This window comes from Amblyomma americanum, chromosome 1, assembly GCF_052857255.1.
Source record: "Amblyomma americanum isolate KBUSLIRL-KWMA chromosome 1, ASM5285725v1, whole genome shotgun sequence".
Taxonomy (NCBI): Eukaryota; Metazoa; Arthropoda; class Arachnida; order Ixodida; family Ixodidae; genus Amblyomma; species Amblyomma americanum.
In genome coordinates this window covers 524,633,827-524,640,859 of record NC_135497.1, presented here as the reverse complement: position 1 = coordinate 524,640,859, position 7,033 = coordinate 524,633,827, and the positions used below count along the sequence as shown (strand labels likewise).

General features: G+C 44.3%; 1 long non-coding RNA gene across 1 annotated transcript in view; it reads right to left on the bottom strand.

Annotated features, from left to right (window-relative positions):
* Nucleotides 1-7,033, bottom strand: part of LOC144107331 (uncharacterized) — a 325,881-nt gene that overhangs the window by 48,657 nt on the left and 270,191 nt on the right. Inside the window, exon 3 of the long non-coding RNA XR_013309257.1 lies at nt 6,191-6,211. This is a non-coding gene — a long non-coding RNA (uncharacterized LOC144107331). The remainder of the gene's footprint in view (nt 1-6,190; nt 6,212-7,033) is intronic.

Here is a 7,033-nt window from a genome sequence, read left to right as displayed (position 1 = left end):
TCTATCTGGTTTTGTCTACTAAACACTGAAATTCTTTTCAACTGTTTATCTTTATTTATTAAACATTCTGGTATTTACACGTACAGCTTCATTTACCGTCCACTCACTATATCGACGTCCGCGATATTTCGACGTTTTTTGACATTTTTGGCTCTAATTGATTAACGGCTCATCCTATCGACGAACTTCTTTTTGCGACATAATTCTCACATCACCTGTTTCGATTACAACTACTCGTTTGACGCTACCTCTTATGAGGACCTCACAACTGCCGAGGGCATCTTTTGGTGACACGACCCCGTCGACATTGCCTAGAAAAGCTTTCGCATTAATAATGGTGACTGCACTACTGGTAATGACAAAAATTAGGGATTGCTGGAAATAATTGCGCACAGAGAGGTGCAGTGCGTACAGGGTCCCTGTGCTCCGGGTAAGAGTCGGTTGTACGGAATGGACGCGAAATGACTACGAACGCAAACATGCATTCGCGCTGCTTGTTTTGGGAAAGAAATTAGCGCAATAAATTAGCGCAAGGCATGCCCAGTGTGCACGGGGTGGCCATTTGATCTGCCCCTGCTCTTTGTGACGGCAGGGTGCTTCTTGAGGACAACAAACATGATTTACCCCTGGGAACCTTCACCAAAACAGCAGCGCTCAATACACCGCACAGCACGCAGCCTCGATCTGTCTGAGCTGGAAGGACACAGCGCCGCGAAATGATCTCAGATTGGCCTTAAAGACTGGGTAACGTTGCAGGGTTGAGGCAGGTTCAGAAAATCATGTCTTGTAGCTCGTCTAAGGCGGCATGGCTCATATTTAATTATCGCCCTTGTTCTTTACTGAGATGCGGCGCCATATGAAGTATTTTCATCATCAGTAACAAAAGGTTTATTATAATGATGAACAAAAGCTTATTTTCCTATAAGCATGGCATGACGAGCCGTCGCGATGGTTAAGTGGTCATGGCTCTCAGCTGCTGACCCCAATAGACCCAGGTTTTATTCCGGCCGCATCGATTACATTTTTATGGAGGCGAGATGGTAGATGCCACTGTACTCTACGCGTTAAAGAACATGTGATCGCAATCAACCGCAGCCCTCCACTACGGCATCCTTCATAGCCTGAGTCGATGAGGGACGTTAAACCGCATATTACCATAAACCAGAAATACTCCATGAGGGTCACAGCGTTAATACACTTCTTGTTGCATATCGGTAATCAAGATTAATGTTGCGTTTTTTCACAGCTACAATTATATCTTCAATGTTCTTGCGCCGTACCCCAGCGCCGTCGCTAGTGCTTCTCTGTATCGCACAGTTATTTATTCGTTTTAGCGACTATTCGCACAAAACGACTAAAAATATTTCATTAGTATTGTGTTCGGTTTTGGGTAGCAATATTCATATTACTCTCGGCGGCAAAGCTACAATATAAGTTCTGAAGTCGATTTTGAAAAATCGCTTTTCGCACACTACTTATCTTTAGAGCGCTTATGCATGGAGATGAACATAGCAGTTCTACGTGGTTTTCTTCTGTGCCTATAAATAATGTAAGAGTGCAATGTCAAGTACCAGGAAGCTGGTACTTGGTCCAGAAAAGAAAACATAATTCTCAGTCCTTATGTGCCCAGATATCTATCCAAGAGTTTTATTTTTGTTCGCATGCAAGCTATTATTCCTGAGAATGTACTGGCCTCCAAACAACGTGAACTGAAAACTTTTTTTTCCTTGCACTTAGTTAATATGTGCATGGGGACTGCGAAAATGCTTCAGACCTTTTCTTACGATTGAATGCACTAAAATACCAGTTGCTTGCAATGTACTCTCAGGTGAATGCTAGTGATTTCGGTGGTACGCTTAAAAATTAAGGATTTCTGAAAATTAAATCCAACGCTTCCACTGAGGAAACCATACTGCTGACAGTGCTACGGACCACTAAGGCTTGCATTCGCCTGCATAACAGCTACCGAATTTCCAAATAAAGCATGAATGTCGCACTTCATTCAATGTAAAGGGATGTATTTTCTGAGAAAGCGTCGTCTGTACCGTTCCTTGCTTTCTTGGAGTTTGCTTCTGTGTTTGTTCAAAAGCAGAGGACGTTTTCTGGTTGGATTAATATTAAAAACTCTTTGCTGTCTTTGTGGTTCTGTGATGCCTATGAGTAATTTCGTGTCTGTTACCAACGGTGGTTTAAAATCTTGCGCAACATAATTTGTGCCCAACGTAGTGAGTGTTACAATTCACAATTCTTCTGTTGCTGTATTCGCCAGGGCGCGAACAGGCTTATGACAAGGTCCTCTAGTGTAAATAAAAGATCTCTGTGTGTTCGTCACCTTGAACAAACAACTGTTGGCTTGCTAGTCGCTGGAATTAAAGAAGTACAAATACATGTCGGCGTACTAAACACTGCGTCTGCGTGCTTGCTGCTCCGGTGCCTGCCATAGCACTGCACGCCGCGAATGAGCCCGCTGATTAAAGTTCCTCGCACGTGTCACTGCGTGTCCGACTGTCGCTTCTGTCGCCGCACAGAAAGGTACGGAGCCCGCGGAAGCTACCAGAGCTGACCTTGGAAGCCGGCCCACATAACTGATATCTTCTTGCAGGGCGTCTCGTGCAGCTAACACCAGCGCCCGCACCGCCGAGAGCCTCTCTTGTGTGAGCGATGCTCGCAAGCTGTGCCACGGGACCCACAAAGCAACGCCTGGAAAGACTGAAACGAGCCGTGGCCAGCGAAGGCGGACGGCAGCAGCGCCGGCGGTTCTTTTCGGCGCGCGCACAGAAGAAGGCGGTGGGCCCTTTGATGTCGGCCGGGCAGCTGTAACGTGGCCATCGACAAGCGGCCTACGCTGAGAGCAGCGTCTCCTGACGCAACAGAGCCACAGATGTTGCGTGAGCAGAGCAGCCATGGTGGCGCCTGCACTCGTTCACATCGGCAGAGAAACAATGTCTGGTCCGGTTTTGTTCATTTTGCGTCTCGGGTCGGCGCTTCAAGACGGCGAGGCAAAGCAGGTCTGCGGGCGTGTTTAAAGAGGCAGCGGTTGTCGGCTCCTTTCTTTTTCACGGCTGTTTTTCGCCGCTAGTGAGGAAAATTACGCGCCTATGGCCGGACACGCGTTCTGCTGCAGGCAGTTTTTATGCAGCCTCGCTCGTTCCTGTCTATGAAGCCGAAAGCCAAACCCGGGAAGATCGCTCTCCGTTGCATCCGGCGCGAAGCTCTAAGGTTTAAGCACGACACGTACTCTTTGCATCAGCAGTTCCCTTACGGCAGTCAAGAAAAACTTATAGCGTTGAACAATGCTACATAGAAAGCATGTGAGAGCCCTTAACAGTTTATTAGTTCAGTGGTCTCTTACATGAGTGTAAACACAAAGGTTTTGCTTGAGCGTTTTCTTTCAAACTAAAGGTTGGGCATTAGTATGCTAGAAGGAACCAGTGGTATTCCACTACGACCGCTAAACAACTTATATTTGAAATTCTTGATGATGCTATATATCGAGTTTTGCCTGAACAATCGAACAATGCCTATTGCTTGTAAGTTGTGCTGATATCACGTGAGGCATGAAAAAAAAAGGCTAAACTAGGCAATGGTGTAGTTAAACAATCGGTGTGAGCAGCCTACTAGGCCTCTGGGGTTGCTTCGCGCGGACGCCTCTTACGTTTTCGCTCCAGCGCAGTCCTCCTGTGTTGTAATGGAACATGCAGCCTTAAGGGTACACTTCCCTGTCTGTAGCGCCTATCCTCGCACCCATAAGAAAAGATGCAAATTATGGCTGTCATACCCCCTGTTGGGTGTGATAGTTATAGTTGCACACTTTTCAGGCCTGCTTTACCGTTTCAATGGTCTTAAATTTCATTGCCTTTACTTTTTTTTTGCTGCGTGCACTATTAAGGGTGCTGACCAGCTCCTGAACAACTAGATGGACATGATTTAAGTGATAACGCTCATGTTAAACGATTAATTGCATGAAAAAGAACAAACTAATAAGGTTTTCATTTTTGATATTTAGAGGTAAGGTGTTTATTGCGAAATCAAATACCCTAACCATAGCAAGTAAGCCCACTTTTTGTGTTTTATCGGTCGGCAATGTGGTCCAAAATATCGAATGCCAAATATGCGCATATCAAAACTTGTTGAACTGCCTTTTCCGCATTGTAAATCATCAACTACACAAGCAGCTTCCGCATTTGGTGCATAGCAAATGTGAGGGACGATATTTGTTAATGTACAGTGCAAGAAAGCCATATCAACGTGTCTTGAAATGCGTATTTTTGACGTTGGATATTTCGAAGCACATTGTCGATTAACAAATTTTAAGACCAAGGCTCACCTTCGATATTCACAACCTTCAATTTCGGGTAATAACTTTGCGACCTGAACCTTAAAACAAGAAGTCGAATTGTTAATTTTATTTATTTATTCGACAATTTTTGGCCTCTATCATGCATTTAATGTCTACCTTGCTGTATAATCAACCTGCCCAGACCGAACCAACGTACCTATTTCGGTTTTTTTAAATAAAAAACCTAAACGCTGAAAAAAATCGCAATGAAGATTGCGATACTGAGATGTGCCTTTCACAGAGTGTCTGCTCTAGTTCCTGCTAAGTCACATTTAATGATGATGTCTCCATGAATTTTGCAGCGGGAACATTTGCAATATATTGAAAAATCAGACACAAGAGAATATAAAATAAACTCTCAAAGTAAGACGATGCTAGTATATGCCTGTATATATGCCAGAAGAACGCAAGCGCTTACATGCAAAAACGTCACGGGCATGAATCACACAATGCTACAGAAGAAGAAAGCTACCACGGCTTTGCACAACACCTACTTCCCAAGAATGACCTACCAACCCCTCACATTCAAAGAAAAAAGCAAAAACACATACATACGACTCAGCAGCACGAGCCTAACTTGGGTCTTTTTTTTTCAGGCTTCAAAAAAAGCAACTAAGATACAAGGAAAAGTACGTTGCTTGTAGCCTATCCGGTATTCGATTCTGTATATGCTGTTTTTCCATGCAACTGCGCACAAGTTCGAATGACATTCCTAGAAGGGTTGTGATTGGTTGAGGGCGCCAAGGCTGCTGCAGAAAAGCTATGGGTCTGCCCTCCAGCAGCGAGCTCAACGGTGCACATATGTATATGAACAGTCTTACTATATTTTCTTCACTTTTGTTTGCATGACCGAATCGCGGACAGGAAATTTCTTTCCGTCGCTATTTTAACGGTTATCAGATGCGATCTCGAGGCCCCTCCGCCTCAGTTAAGGAGTATCTCTAGACAAACACGCACAGCATGTAGTGCCGCCCCTCTATCTGCCTTCCTGCTCCTGGCCAAGCCATGGTTTCATTAGACTATATCGTTCAGAAGATGTAATCGCAGCACGTAAAGTCCTATTGCCGATGGTTTGAGATCCAGTAGCTTATGTTGAGAGCCAGCGTAAGCATTCGTGTAAATGGTCACTGTTGTAGAAACCAACTCCATCATCAGCTCCTCAAAGCTCTGCAAATGATAGCGGTGCGCTCATGGTATTAAACCCGATCCCGAGAGCTACTTTGCATGGACTGTTTATTTTATCGATAGCTACATTACGCTAGCATTTCGAGGCCTTCGGCGCGACACCCCTTGAGCTCCATGGCGGCGCCGTGGCTGGTCACGTGGTTGTCCACGTGTTGCGAATAGAGAATCCACGTCCAGGGACGAAGATGAAGATGAAGAATTAACGCCCAGGGGCGAAACAGAGCGGCGAAAGACTGAGTTTGCAATTCGACTGAACGGGTTCCACTCGGTCAGATGTACCTAACGCGTCACTCCAGGTTTACCCAGAGCTAAACCACACCCAAATTTTTCCTATCGATTAGAAAATTTTTTTTAAAAATAAAATGCCAATGCTGCCGGAAATTCAACAAACACCATTTTATGTCTAAAGTTTTCACACGGATGAGTACAGTAGTCTCTGCACATGCTCCGTATAGGCTATAGCTTTCGTGGTGGGAAATATTTTAGCTCACCTGCCAGTTCTCAGTAAATAAAACTCGAGAGGAGGCAATGAGTGGCGTTTCATCGTACGTGCGGTTTGATACAAGTTAAAACACATTCCGAAATTCTGTTACATCTGTTGAGGTGCATATAAAAAAAAGACAAGCACTATATATAGAAGCAGGTCCGTTCCTATGGTTTCCTTACCTGCTGCTGCGCTTGTGTTTCCTGGAACATAATTGAACAGCTCAGGTTATGGCACATTCCCAGCACTAAGGCACAAAAACCAGCATTTCGAAAGCAACCGTGAGCCTATATCATTGCAGCCTACTCCTGAAGTTGTGGCCACCACGACGAAAGATACGGAGTTCATGAAGATTTTATGGTAGATACAATCACCTAACAGAAGCCTCAGAAACTCATTGTTTTTTGCTGCAGTATCATGTTCAAATGTCATTTCAGTCGTGATGTTTCTCGCGCGCATGTGAATTTCGCATCTACTTTCAATCTATTCCTAAGACTCCTCCGGGAAAACAAAACAAAGGAAAATACCGCTTGAATCGGCGTGAATAGAAGAAAATTTTTACTTAAAAAATTATTTGCCAAATCTTCCTTAGAACCCTCATTTTAAACATCGGTCATGTGTTTTGGTGCAATATATTTCACTACAGCGTAACTTTCAGTTCAATAAACCCCCGGAAGCTTAGCATGCACCTTTAGAGGCAGAATGCATTATTTCAGCAGACACGAAGGATGTTCTGCCACAAAACTTTGGACATTGTAATTCTCTACCAACGCTGTATGCGAAGCTCCCCATCACCTCACTAACACTTAGAAAACATTGAGAATGCATACAACAGTTGGTGCGCTATACATAGGCTTCCAGCTCGTGCAGTACCTGAAAGTATCGGCCAGTGCACTTGAGCCATTCTTCGGTTCAGAAATAAGCCAAGGAAGAATCAGTCATTCAGGATTAAAGTTTACCAAAAGAGGCACTGTAATGGGCCTAATATGTGCCTCATAATATTGCGCCAAGTCATATATTATTTC